At 43.6% G+C, this 15,290-nt stretch overlaps 1 protein-coding gene across 2 annotated transcripts in view; it reads left to right on the top strand.

Annotated features, from left to right (window-relative positions):
• Positions 1-15,290, top strand: part of LMF1 (lipase maturation factor 1) — a 362,817-nt gene that overhangs the window by 21,958 nt on the left and 325,569 nt on the right. The window lies entirely within an intron of this gene.

The raw sequence follows: 15,290 nt of genomic DNA, 5'->3' as shown, positions 1-15,290 counted from the left end.
TAAGCGGACTCTCTCAGTTTAAAAACCATGCTTCTAAAACCCAAATACCCCCACACCTTACGTTACTAATAATACCAAGTTTTTGTAACAGAAAGAGGTTTTTTTTTTAAAAATCTTTTACTTCTTGGTTTTGGCGTAGCCTGGCTCCCGGTTTATTCTTAGTCTCTCTTGTTTTGGTTCTTACACACTACCTCAGTGCTGAAGTTGAAGTTCATCTGGTTAAAAGGAAACTTCTGTTTGATTAGAATTAAAGAGGGTAATAGTGGAAAGTTTCACACCCCCCCCCCTTGGTCTTACATTTTGTAAAAACTTAATGTTGCCAAAACCTGAATTTTTGGGCTAAGTTTGGCATGGGTTAATTTTGAGTCCAAGTGTCATTGGAAGTGTGTTTGTTGACTAATACCGCTGCACTGTATGCTGTGAGGACGCACTGCTGCTTATCGAATTTTGCAATGCAGGGCTGAAATTAATCAGCGTGACTTCAAAATAAAGAGATTGTGAGCCACAAAATCCCTAGGCCATGTTAGAACTCCGCTAGCTTTTCTGTCAAGGGAGGAGAGAGTGAAGTATCTGTGTAAGGGTGGGACACTTTCAAGTGAGACAGGGCTGCCTTTTGATCTCAGTTGGGATTCTGGGTTAACAACAGCGGGAAACAATTTTAAGCCTCTGGGTCAAGCAGATATTTAGACCTCGTTTCTGAAGATGGAACAACTTACTTTGACAGATTCCCCCCCCCCGGCTCCCCTTCTGCGTACACTCAGTAAACTGTGACGGTTGCTTCAGACTTATTGAGGAAATGGCTGATGCCATTATGACAGACTGACATTCCTCAGTGGTGGGATGTTTTCCCCTTCTTCCATTTCACCCCTCCGATAACAGTTAACCATGCCGTTTTCATTTACGCCGGGTTTGAAGAATGCCTCTCATGGGGGCTTGTATTAAAATGTGGTGGAAAATTGGTCATTCTCTGACAGTTATCAGCTCCTGCATTCCAGCGTGGCTGTAGCAAGCTAGAGGGGAGGCCTGGGGGTTTTGCTGGTGTGTGTGTGCGTGTTTGTGTGTGTGAAGGATCTTCCCCTGTTATGAAAGAGAACCATGGAACAAACACAGTTCTCAATGGCAGTGAAGTGAGGGGAAGGATCATGAACAGGGTTTCTCCTTGGAAGGGATCTCCCCTTTTTTATGTGGAAAGGGGGTTTTAGTCTCATCCCTTGCCGCAGGGTCTAGGATCTGTGCTTGTGGAGTGAAGGCAGGGGATGTGAGATGGGTTCAATAACCTGTTCATTGTCTTCTCTGCTTCTCTTTTCTGCTCCCTTTCCCAGGTAACTGACAAGGGTGCTGTGGATAACCTTCCCATTCTTTCAAAGGGGGTTTCCAGGTGTGGTCACAAGCTGGGAAGTCCCTGGCCATGAGACTGCTTTGGCACAGTGCTGTTAGGGAGGCAGGTTGGTGAAAGGAAGGAGCAAAGGACCAGATGGCTCGAGAAGGAGGCACTGAGTCCCTGCAGCATGGGTGGCTTGTTGCCTTCCATCAATCAAATGAGATCTGCGTAAGGTTGGGCATTTGACTGGTCCAGAAATAAATGGTCAATTGACTGATCAGATATTTTGAAATAATGTCAAAAATGGTCACATATGTGAAGCACTAATTGATCAGAACAATGACTCCCCTCCCAAAAAAGTAAGACTTTATGGTCTCCAGTAGGTTTAGCTTTAGATAGAAACTTATGCCAAATTACAACCCCCCTCCCCACCCCAAGTTATGTAACTGAGTGATTCATTTAGCTCAGAAGAATGTGACAAGCAATTAAACAAAGTTCTGAAAGATGGAGGAATGGTGCCACAATGCAATTAACAAGGTCGGCCATCGCCTATGTCAGGGCTTGCTTACGGGAATCTTTGACCGTAGTCAAACAATAAGCGGTCAAATAATGCAGTTGACCGACTGGCTCATCCTAAATCTGTGGGATTTGGTGGCCAAAACTCCTGCTGCTGCCATGACTGGAGCAGAATTCAGAAGGGAATGGGAAAGATGTAGAGAAACCACCCTGTGGTTTCCTCCCTGTACTGAGTACATACCAGTGGGATTTTCCTAATTGAATGCTAAGGATATTGGAAGATACAGGCATGTAGGGCTGGTTCAGTGCATCCCATGAATTCATGAGGGTAGCCACCACTCTATATTTGCAAAGTAGACAGTACTTAGTACTTTTAATTAGCTGGGTAATTCTTGCAACATCTCTCTGTAGGTTAGGTATTGAGGGCCTGGTTCTCCGCTCCATCGTTTTACCTTTGCCAAGTGAGAGTAAAACACTGCCCATTCAGAATGAATTGTGTGGGGCAGAAGGGAATCTTATTTGGGGATCTGAGAGGAGGAATTTAAGTGCCTTGTCCAAGCAAATCGAAACAGCAAATCTGTGGCAGACTCAAGATTACGACTCCAGAGTTTAGTGGCTTCTAGCTGCATGCTCAATCTATTAGAGACCACACTGTGTCTCCGTTAATTGTCTTTTTATACAGTCCTATAGCATCTGGATGCTATAATAGTAATTAAAACAAGTAGAAGAGTTGTCTAAGACATATGCTCATTTAAATGATACTTAAACAAAAGCTTGTATAGCATCTTTCATGAAAACCAGATTCCAAAATGATTTATTGAGATGCAGTACAGGTACAAAGTTAAATATAAGAAATAATAGCAGGACGCAAAGGCAATGCGGAATAAGTTTGGTAGCTAATTAGAGTCGGTTTTCCATTCTGATCTTTGTTCTTGGGTGTTCCTGTATCCTTGAAAACTATTACATTGATTCCCGTTTTAAAAAAATAAGGAAACCCTCTTGAGGAGATTTTGTTGGAAGTTGCAGCAGCTATTACTAATTAAGGAAATAGATCAACAACATCCAGGGATTGAATGTTTGTTTTTTGATCACTGGTTTTGAGCAAAGTCTATAGGTCCTAACATCATGTGTACAGCAGTGGTTCCCGTCCTCTCTCTTTCCCCCCCGATCATTTCTGATGTGTGAATGCCCATATGCATGTAAAAACCCATTTTGGGCACTTGGGGATTTCAAGGTTCTATTTAGAAACCCCCTTCTGCAATGTGACCCATACTCTGTAAAGTACTTTGAGATGAAAGGCATCATATAAATCCAATTCTCCTTCTCTGTAAATATTAAATAGTACTAATTTTTCCCCCAATAAGTGGGGACCTACTCAAAAATGGTTGAAGCTTATAACTTTATTCTTCCTAACCCTTAAATCTCAAAATCTAAAATCTTCTCAAGGGAGTGAGTGTTCGTGACAAAAGGACTCGGCTGCCTGAAAATTCCCCCCCTCCACCCCATGATCCTGTTACTTTGAAAGGCTTGCAGTTGTTTTCAGACCGTCTCGTCTGGATTATAATATATCCTTTGCATTTTTTTTCCAGTGTAAAATTTTAATTGACACACTTGGACTTTAGTCAACTACTCTATAAAACGAAGACCGTACATTAGCACTGTATAAAACAAAGACCGTACATTAGCACTGTATCCCTTCAGCAAGTTGGATGCCACCAGTTAAATTGTGGAAGGAGGAGCTCTGTAAGGAAGACAGAAGCATATTTGGCACTAAACACTACACTTTCACTTCAGTAAAATAGCTTCATGAATAACAGGCATTGATAGCTCCAGGGGAATGATAACAAGATTGGAGTGAGAGAGAATTTGTCTCTCTAAGGTCAGCAGTTCAGCTAGATTTGGTTTGAACTAGAAAGGTATTTCAGAGATGTCCTTAAGCTGGACGTTAATCTGTTATTTGATTTGCTTTAAAACAAATAACTGTACTTTGTTCAGAGACTTGTGGGCTATGAAGAGTGGCATATTTTCTTATTTGCCTTCATGTTACTTTGAACAAAGTAGTGAGAGAATCTTTTTTTTCTTTTAAATAATCATTAGCTGTGCTGTTAATGGCACATCTAATAAAATGAAGAATTTCAATACCAGATGTACTTTTCGCCATGTTTATCCTCTGAATCTCAGCTTTGATGATGCTGTGTTGGTTAGTTTCACTTTCCGGCTCTCCTCACTGCTAGCACAGGGCTGTGGTATTTGGGTTTCCAATCCTGCAGTGGAGTGTGTCAATTGAAAATAAGATGTTTTGCTCGATTCGTTAATAATATGTAAAAACTGCAACCACTTTTTTTTTTTTCTGTAACAAAATCTAGATTTCAGGCCTAAACTAAGTTGCCAGCATCCACTCAACATGGTATCTTTTTTACAATGCTTTGTCAGGTCAAAGGTGAAGTTGATTTATGGCCCTAGGTATGTAAAATATAGTTTGCTTTTCGTGCAAAGATCTATGCTCTCGGTTCATTTCTTCTTGTGGTTTGGGCTTTAAGTAGAAGATAAGACTTTTTTTTTTTAATGGAGGGCGGGGGCGGAGTAGGAGTGGAAGGGGGGAAACGTGACCGGAAAGTTTTGGATTTCACATCTTTAAATCTTTACAGAGCATGAAGAATGGGATTCTCTCTTTCTTTTACCATGACAGGCTGCGGCTGGATTGGGAAATGGAGCCGAGGTGACAGGGCAAAATGCATAAGACCAAATAATTCCAGCTTGGTGATTCTCTGTACTGCCTGTCCCAGTTGTTTGTTGGTAGCATGTGATGGGATCAAAGAGGGAACGTATCCTGTCTTGGAGTTTTTATGTGAATGGAAATGTACAGGAATGCACCTTCTGAGGTGAAAATAAGTAGTGAGCGTCGATTAACAGTTGATGACAATTTACATGCCTTACTTCCATAAAGACCAGCTTGCGTCGGGTAGGGGAGGCTGATCCCACCTGAGCTGTCAAGGGCTCTGACTACCGCTTGTGTGGGAGGAAGCACGGGTCTCTCTTCAATTAATTGTCAAGCTGTAACGGAGCCTCAGTAACAGCAACATGCTTCGAAGAGGAAATGTCACAAACTGGCCAGGTAAATTGATGCAGTTTAAGATACTCAAGTACAGGGAGCAGCAGGAGATGATAAAAGCGTCAGGGAGAAAGTGGCCTGAACAGTTAGAAGGAAACTGACTCTTCCCGGCAGACTAAGTAGCTGGAGTTGGAGTCTTTCAGAGATGACTTGGGTTTTTTGGGAGTTGATTTAAAGCAATCTTGAGTGTGCTGAGAAGCCACAGATGATAACACAGGTTCCGAGATGCGTGAAAGCTAAATTCCGGTTACCGTCAGCTGGATGTGGGAAGGAGAACTGCGGGAAAACTTGTCTGAATGTGAGAAAGAAGGTTAAGTGTATTGTAGATTCTTAGAAAATTGCTCCGTTCTTTGCGGTTTGTGCGTGGGTCTCTAGTCTGTAAGCTGATACCAGAAACTATGGAGCAACATGGTCCAGGGGATTTGAACACTGGACTGGGTGTAGTGACATTGGGGGTCTGTTCCTGGCTCCGTCACCGGCCTGCTGTGTGGCCTTGAGCATGTCCTTTCTGAGGGCTTGTCTACATGGGGCAGTAATGTGGACTACGGGGGTGTGATTTCTACAGCGTACTAGAGTGTTGCATGTTAATTGGTCCGTGTAGACCTGGCTGGTGTGCATTTAAGTTCCTTAGTGCTTTGTAACATGGTGATGTGAACTACTACAGCGCTACATTAAAAGGGAGCTTTTAGTGTGCATTAGCCACGTCTACCTGGGCCAATTAATAGTGCAACACTTTAGTGTGCTGTGGAAGTTACACCCCTGTAGACCACATTACTGCCCCGTATAGACAACCTGAGCCTCTGTTTCTCCTCTCCCCTTTGTCTTGTCTATTCAGATTGTAAGCGTTTCAGAGCGTGGGTGTATTTGTTTGTACAGCGCCTAGCACAATGAGCAATCTAGGAGCTCCTGTAATATAAGTAAGTAGTAATGTCTGCAATGGAGTTTTTCGTTTGGGTATGACAAAAACAAAACCAACCTGCCCCCCCTGCAATCAGAGAAATGAACAGAGTTGGGATTCATGAGATTCTGGGTTCAAATCCCAGCTCTGCTACTGACTTGCTGAGCAGTCTTGGACAAGTCACTTAATCTCTCTCTTCGATGCGCTCCTCACCCCGCAAACCTCACACGTCCCCTGCCTCCAGTGATTACAAATGATTAAAATGGGGATTGTACATAACTACCTCACAGGGCTGTTCTGAAGTTTAGTTAATATTCTTACAGCACTTTGAATGTGGTATTATTGTTTATAATAAATGCAATCAACTTTCTAAGTGACGGTAACCTGAGTAAGGCGTTTAGTGATATTTTCTATATTTGAGCTACAAACTTTTTTTGAGAATGCTAAAGATTTTTTTAAAAGCATGGGTGTTTAAATGTACACACTGATAATAAACACTTGTGTTAATGGATTTGTACAAGAGTTTGGAATGAAATGATAGATTTATCTCATGTGTTTAACACAGGGAGCAATACACAACGTACATGGAGAATTTTCCTTTGTGTTTTTGCACAGATTTGCCGTGCTGTTTGGTGGCATAACAATTTACAGATTACAAAGCTAAGGGTTTGATTGTCGGAATGAATAATACATCCATCCACATCTACAAGTAAACAAGTGCAAACTCCAAAATAGAGTGAAGTGTCCTGGGGCCTAATTTCTGTTAAAGTCACTGGAAGTCAAAGTGGACTTTGAATCAATCCCTATGCCAACATGTTCCAACATGGACATTAGGCTGCTCATCATCCGCTCTGTCATTCGAATTCTGTATCATGTTACACACTGGGGCAAAAGTTTATCCATGTGGTATGGATGTGAAACTGCCAAGGGCATATTAATTCCATTCTTCTGTCACGTGTTTAAACTGCTCTTGAAGTCAAAATAAATGCTTGGAATTGAGATGAGCTGTCAGCTACTGCATTGCATGAAGTTTGCAAATGCAGTTGTCGAGTTTGACACTGTTCTCCCCAGCACATAAGGACTTGTCCGCGTGGGCTCCTCGTAAAGGGTGAAATGCTCTTCCCTGCAGAAAGCCTGGCTTAATGGGCTTTGTCAAAGCATGCTCAGGGCAGGGTGGGCTTCTCCTGGTTAGGATGCATGGTCACCCTGCAGCTGCCTCTGTGACAGCTGTACTGCCAGCTAGTCTGAGGGACAGAAATCTTGTGCATAGAGCACTGGACTGGCAGGTGGGAGAAGATGGGAAGTCTGTCTCCTGTTCTAGCACTGTGAGACTTTGGGCAAGTTTCTGTCTCTGGAGAATGGAGATGATGATGCTTGACATGAGCGTTGTGAGGCTTTACTCCTGAATGTTTGTAATGTGCTTTGAGATGCTCAGATAGAAGACACTAGAGAGGGGCAACGTGTCCTTGCTATGCATGGGCAGTTCGGTTACTGGCCTGACCAAACTTTTGTGCCTTTGTTTGGCTCTAGGTTCCAGCCTTTTGCGCTCATGGCTGATAGAGCTGGAGAGCACTGCAAAGCAGTGCAGTCAGTCCTGTGGATGTGACGGGGGGAACATGTTGCAGTTGAGGAAGGTGGAAGGTCGAACAGTCACGCTTCCGGCTGGCTGAAGATCAAAGATCAATGTTCTTGTGAACTTCGGTGTCTTATATCTATATTCACACACACACATATGTATATATGTGTATATATACACATACACACATAATCGGATTATAGAGCTGAAGTGTAGTAATATGTACCTGAGTATATTGACTGCCCTCTAGTGGTAGTTCTAATTATAATACTACTTAGTGCAGGAAATGAGTGTTGGAAGAACCCAGAAATGTTAACAGGAAGGTGAGCATAATTGAGTCTTGTGGGAAGAATAAAGTCTGGTGGATTGTAAGCAGCAAACTGCAAGGTCTGTGGCTTTCCATATACATCTCTACATAAATGTGTGCATGTATAGTATTGTACGCATGTGAATAATATGGTATAATAGTGGTGACATAGGTCTTCATAGTTTGGAGGTATAATGGAGTGACATTTGGGAGGAAACATAAGGACTTACCTGGGTAAGATGAGTTTTTAACCACATTAGAAAATTTCCTAATGTGAATTGATTACAAAATTGTTACGTTAAAAGTTCCAGAAATATAAACAGCAGGCTGGCTAACCTAGTGAGGAGGGCTTTAAACTAGGTTCACCGGGGGAAGGAGACCAAAGCCCTGAGGTAAGTGGGATACCGGGAGGAAGCACAGGCAGGAATGTCTGTGAGGGGAGGGCTCCTGCCTCATACTGGCAATGAGGGGCGATCAACAGGTTATCTCAAGTGCTTATATACAAATGCACAAAGCCTTGGAAACAAGCAGGGAGAACTGGAGGTCCTGGTGATGTCAAGGAACTATGACGTGATCGGAATAACAGAGACTTGGTGGGATAACTCACATGACTGGAGTACTGTCATGGATGGTTATAAACTGTTAAGGAAGGACAGGCAGGGCAGAAAAGGTGGGGGAGTAGCTCTGTATGTAAGGGAGCAGTATGACTGCTCAGAGCTCCGGTACGAAACTGCAGAAAAACCTGAGTGTCTCTGGATTAAGTTTAGAAGTGTGTGCAACAAGAGTGATGTAGTGGTGGGAGTCTGCTATAGACCACCGGACCAGGGGGATGAGGTAGATGAGGCTTTCTTCCGGCAGCTCACGGAAGCTACTAGATCGCATGTCCTGATTCTCATGGGTGACTTTAATTTTCCTGTTATCTGCTGGGAGAGCAATACAGCGGTGCATAGACAATCCAGGAAGTTTTTGGAAAGCGTAGGGGACAATTTCGTGGCGCAAGTGCTAGAGGAGCCAACTGGGGGGGGGGGCGCTTTTCTTGACCTGCTGCTCACAAACCGGGTAGAATTAGTGGGGGAAGCAAAAGTGGATGGGAATCTGGGAGGCAGTGACCATGAGTTGGTTGAGTTCAGGATCCTGACGCAGGGAAGAAAAGTAAGCAGCAGGATACGGACCCTGGACTTCAGGAATGCAGACTTCGACTCCCTCAGGGAACGGATGGCCAGGATCCCCTGGGGGACTAACTTGAAGGGGAAAGGAGTCCAGGAGAGCTGGCTGTATTTCAAGGAATCCCTGTTGAGGTTACAGGGACACACCATCCCGATGAGTCGAAAGAATAGTAAATATGGCAGGCGACCAGCTTGGCTTAATGGTGAAATCCTAGCGGATCTTAAACATAAAAAAGAAGCTTACAAGAAGTGGAAGGTTGGACATATGACCAGGGAAGAGTATAAAAATATTGCTCGGGCATGTAGGAATGATATCAGGAGGGCCAAATCGCACCTGGAGCTGCAGCTAGCCAGAGATGTTAAGAGTAACAAGAAGGGTTTCTTCAGGTATGTTGGCAACAAGAAGAAAGCCAAGGAAAGTGTGGGCCCCTTACTGAATGAGGGAGGCAACCTAGTGACAGAGGATGTGGAAAAAGCTAATGTACTCAATGCTTTTTTTGCCTCTGTTTTCACTAACAAGGTCAGCTCCCAGACTGCTGCGCTGGGCATCACAAAATGGGGAAGAGATGGCCAGCCCTCTGTGGAGATAGAGGTGGTTAGGGACTATTTAGAAAAGCTGGACGTGCACAAGTCCATGGGGCCGGACGAGTTGCATCCAAGAGTGCTGAAGGAATTGGCGGCTGTGATTGCAGAGCCATTGGCCATTATCTTTGAAAACTCGTGGCGAACGGGGGAAGTCCCGGATGACTGGAAAAAGGCTAATGTAGTGCCAATCTTTAAAAAAGGGAAGAAGGAGGATCCAGGGAACTACAGGCCAGTCAGCCTCACCTCAGTCCCTGGAAAAATCATGGAGCAGGTCCTCAAGGAATCAATCCTGAAGCACTTGCATGAGAGGAAAGTGATCAGGAACAGCCAGCATGGATTCACCAAGGGAAGGTCATGCCTGACTAATCTAATTGCCTTTTATGATGAGATTACTGGTTCTGTGGATGAAGGGAAAGCAGTGGATGTATTGTTTCTTGACTTTAGCAAAGCTTTTGACACGGTCTCCCACAGTATTCTTGTCAGCAAGTTAAGGAAGTATGGGCTGGATGAATGCACTATAAGGTGGGTAGAAAGCTGGCTAGATTGTCGGGCTCAACGGGTAGTGATCAATGGCTCCATGTCTAGTTGGCAGCCGGTATCAAGTGGAGTGCCCCAAGGGTCGGTCCTGGGGCCGGTTTTGTTCAATATCTTCATAAATGATCTGGAGGATGGTGTGGATTGCACTCTCAGCAAATTTGCGGATGATACTAAACTGGGAGGAGTGGTAGATACGCTGGAGGGGAGGGATAGGATACAGAAGGACCTAGACAAATTGGAGGATTGGGCCAAAAGAAATCTGATGAGGTTCAATAAGGATAAGTGCAGGGTCCTGCACTTAGGACGGAAGAATCCAATGCACAGCTACAGACTAGGGACCGAATGGCTAGGCAGCAGTTCTGCGGAAAAGGACCTAGGGGTGACAGTGGACGAGAAGCTGGATATGAGTCGGCAGTGTGCCCTTGTTGCCAAGAAGGCCAATGGCATTTTGGGATGTATAAGTAGGGGCATAGCGAGCAGATCGAGGGACGTGATCGTTCCCCTCTATTCGACATTAGTGAGGCCTCATCTGGAGTACTGTGTCCAGTTTTGAGCCCCACACTACAAGAAGGATGTGGATAAATTGGAGAGAGTCCAGCGAAGGGCAACAAAAATGATTAGGGGTCTGGAACACATGACTTATGAGGAGAGGCTGCGGGAACTGGGATTGTTTAGCCTGCAGAAGAGAAGAATGAGGGGGGATTTGATAGCTACTTTCAACTACCTGAAAGGGGGTTCCAAAGAGGATGGCTCTAGACTGTTCTCAATGGTAGCAGATGACAGAACAAGGAGTAATGGTCTCAAGTTGCAGTGGGGGAGGTTTAGATTGGATATTAGGAAAAACTTTTTCACTAAGAGGGTGGTGAAACACTGGAATGCGTTACCTAGGGAGGTGGTAGAATCTCCTTCCTTAGAGGTTTTTAAGGTCAGGCTTGACAAAGCCCTGGCTGGGATGATTTAACTGGGAATTGGTCCTGCTTCGAGCAGGGGGTTGGACTAGATGACCTTCTGGGGTCCCTTCCAACCCTGATATTCTATGATTCTATGAAACGCTTATAAAAAAAAAAAATCTTCATTTTGTGAGAAGTCTTCCCCCCCACCCCTGCAAAAAAACTGTACAATTCTTAGATGTGCCGTTCATGCCAACTTATAATAGAGATTTGCTGCTTTTAAACTTAAATACCCGGTACAATATTCTGCATATACAGTGTATACTTTTCTTCAATTGCCGTAGTGTATATTTTTCCTAATTTGCCCTTTCCTTGTTTATCTTGCTTACAGTGCAGGAGTCTAATTTAGATTTTTTTTCGAAACTGATTAGCAGTTATGGGTTGGGTCAACAATTTGTGCAGCATTTAGAGGTAAATTTGATTAGCACTTTTTGAAAACTCGGCAGCAAATTGCAATGCTAATCAAGGTAAATCAAGCCATGTAGGGTTTTTTAAGGGCAGAGAATTTTTTTTTTAACCAAAGCAGAGATATTAAGTTGTCTGATGTTGGGGAGCATTATAATTCTGCTGGTTTCGTGTACTGAATCTTTTAGTTTTACAGTTCTGAGAAGAGCTTTGGTTTAAAAAAACACAAAACCCACCAGCATAAGGAATACTTTATATATATATATATATATATTTACATTTTACTTAGCTTATTGTCTTCAGAAGACAACTCTTAAGCTTTATGGTCAGTGTGTCCTTTTCTATCTCTAATCTAATGAAATGCCCTGCTTGGCTTTGTCGGTTTTTGTGTAAAATAGGTCAGTGAGGTTTCTTTAAAAGAAAAAATCTGCTGGTTTCCTGATTGAAAACCCATTGAAGTCAATGGGAATCCTTCTGTTAATTTCCGGTAGGCCCTTAGTGCTCATTCAGGAGAGAGCAAGAAGATAAATTTGGGTGTAATGCCAGAGTAATGGTTTTAAAGGGATTATTAAACAAATGCCACTGGAGATCCTTGTGTGTGTGTGTTCGGGGGGAGATGGTGGTGCAGTATTTTGATCATTATTAATCTGAAGCATGTTTCTTTCCTTCTCAAATGAGTAGGGGAGTTAGTTCAGGTTTAAAATATAATCTGAGGACCAGATTTAGACCCTGAGTGTTTGAGTGCGGACAATGGTGCGTGTCAAGAGCCTGATCCTGCCAGTCATTCAGCACCTCTCAGGAGACTCTAAGAACCTTGCAGGACTGGGCCCTTTGACGCTATATATAGACTGGCTGCAGCACCCCACAACGGGATTATTCCTGCCATGGGATCTGTACGAGGTGGGAGATGGGTCACATGCTGACCCCAACCTTCCTCCTGGTATACCCCTTTCATTCTCGATGTAGCAGTTGGGCCCTGATTTGTATAGTTAATCAAACCTCCAGGTCACAATGCTTCCAAGTTGCAGCAAAGCTTGGCTTCGCATACAGAATTTGCAGAGGGAGCCCATATCCACGGGAAAATAACAGTGAGCACAGTTCCATATACCTGCACCAGGATTTATGCATGCACTATGTTTAGATATGTTGCTGTCTGTGGACATCAAAATTGTTGTCCGTACCACAGCATCCCTCAGTTTAGGATGGATTTGAGCATGAGTGAGGAGGGGGGAAATAATCAGTGGTGTAGCATTTTCAATTTTGTAAGACTTGTTGCTGTAAGTGACGTGGCCAGTAATCGGATAATGCTTGAAACAGGGAGTGAAATGTATGGAGCCTAATCAGGAAATATTGTCCCTCATCATTTCTCTGACAGAGGAGATGACTGCAGTTACAAACTGCAAGCTGGTAACTGGCGGAGATTCCTAAAATATGAGATAATTCCTAGAAACTGACCGACTTTCTCTGCAGTACATCAAATTCTAGGTCTATGATCTGTAATTAAATTGCTTATATACTGTTAAAAAAAGCATTTGGCTGTTCTTAGATTGTCCAGTTGAAGGATGTAGGTATTATAAGTAGGAGAGCTGTAGTGACATGTAAAAGTAGCAATTTATAGGACAAGAAAATATTAAGTCTTTACATTTTGAACATGCCAGTATGTGAGAGGATACAGGGATCCAACCCATAGCATAACTACACTCTTACGACTAAAATAGTTGCATTCTTGTGAGCATTAACTATCAAATGGCCAAATTAACTTGAAGCATCCTAGATACTGAATGTTATCTCATGAGCCATCACATTAACGTATCAGGGTATTTTTAAACATGGTTCTGTGAAAGAAAAATTCTAATATGTGGGAGTTTTATACAGATTTTTTTCCAAAGCTAGGCTATACCACTGCAAATAGAACCTCTTCTCTGTGTGCTGTGGGTTAATTATTGCCCAAAGCATTAGAAAACCGTTATTACAAATTAAAATCGGCACTCTCCATGCATGCTGTTGAATATTTACATTGTACAGTATTTTGAATGTTGCCTTCAGATAATGAAAATATCTTGGGGGAAAAGTAGGAGAGGAAGATGGTGCAGCTATCCCCATCCTGCTAAAATCAGAGGGGTGTTGTCCCTCCTCTACCTAGCTTGAGTAAGGGGGTTTCCCTACAGCTCCTCATATGCCTGGGCTATTGCAATGAGAGCTCCCTCCCCCTCCCCCCCCCCGCCCAAACGTTACGTTCTCCTTTAACCACTGTTTATATGGAGTGGTTTCCAATCCAGCCAAGGCCTCCAAGTGCCTTGCAAACATGAAAGCGTTAGCTTGACAACCGCATCATTAGGCAGGCTAATACCGAACGCAGACGAGGAAAGTCACCCACTGAGTGTGTGGCGGAGCTGGGCCAAGAACCTAGGAGTCGTCTGCTAAGGGACCTGGTGACTTTTGCTAAGTCCTCTGCCTTGACCGCAATATGGCCCTTTCCTTTTTGTTGAAAATACTTTGTCCTGACATAGAAGTAAATGCCTCCAGAGGGCCATGAAATGCCATTCCTATGCTTGCGTTTCCTAGAGGACAGCAAAGACTATCACGGCTTCAGGATTCCCTGAATCCTCTTTCTCTCCAAGATACTGTAAGGAGGTATGGCCTATATGGTGTTCTTTTCACAATGTACCTTAAATCCCCATTTGAGACTCTCTTTCCCCATAGAAGAGTGTTCACTGGAATTGATACACAAGAGAGGTTTAATATGAAGTGGTCATATTGAAATGATGCATCAGAAATGATAGTGGGCCAAATTCTTATTAGGATCTGGCCGCTTTGCACCACCCAGACAGCACAAAAAGGATGAGTACTGGCTGTAGCTGGCCAGCTGAAAATTCCCCTGGCCTGGGAGAACTCTTGGAGGGTATCAAACTGGTGGAGCTGGCTCCTGCATCTGTCCATGCCCTGGGTAGATTGGTGCATGATCCTTTGAGGACCACATGTTGACAGTTAAAGCAGCCTCTAAGCTATACCTCTCAGACTGGTGTCAGCATAGACAGTCCCTCATCATCAGGCAGCTGTAACGAGCATCTTGCCACCCCTCCACTCTCTGGCACTGAGTGGAACTTGGCTACAGGAGAGAATCTGCCTTGTTGTGACTATGATGTGTCCTCTTTGCTGACTTTTTGTTAGCAGCACTTGCCATCTCCCTCCTGAAAGCTGTGAACCACATTCTCTTTCCTGAGGGCATGGGAGTGGATGGGTAACTGACTTAGCAGCCTTTGATCTGGGTGGCAAGTGCTAATGCTACTGTTGGTATTAGAGAGGGATCCAAAGATACTCAGAAGTTGGCAGGTCTGATCTCAGTTATCTCTGTTTACCATTTGAGGCACTGATGTCTAATGAACAGAACAATTGCCTGAGTTCTGCTCCTAACTCTGTGTGTGTGACCTTGGGCAAGTTGCTTAATCTTGCTGTTTCCATGTACTCACTGGTAACATCGGGATGCTGCATATCGCGCGTGTGTGTGGGTGGGTCTGGGTGGGATTGTGAGGTTTAGCTGATGTTGTGTAAAACATTTCATTTGAGACCGTTGGAAGAAAGACTCTATGCAAGTGCAAAACAATATCATTTGGTTCCTGGGTCTGAGTGTGTTGTTTCTATATTAGATTTAGCTCGGGGGGTGGCTGATGATTTCTTTAGTAATTTGTTGCTATTGCTACTGACATTGCCAGCAACCAATGAAATATCCATCTTGGAGAAACTCCTATTTTCCCCAAAACAGACTCTGCATAAATTCCCTGTACTAAGGGATACAGTGTTTATGGGATTCCCATGCCTTATTTATCAAATTGAATAGAAGTGGCTGTTTTGTATACTATTGGAGAGAAGGAGGTGTTAATGCATTCATACCCAATGCACAGATACACCTCCACCAT

The sequence above is a fragment of the Lepidochelys olivacea genome, assembly GCF_965140295.1.
Source record: "Lepidochelys olivacea isolate rLepOli2 genome assembly, chromosome: 10".
Classification (NCBI taxonomy): domain Eukaryota; kingdom Metazoa; phylum Chordata; order Testudines; family Cheloniidae; genus Lepidochelys; species Lepidochelys olivacea.
This window is presented reverse-complemented; position numbering and strand designations above follow the sequence as displayed.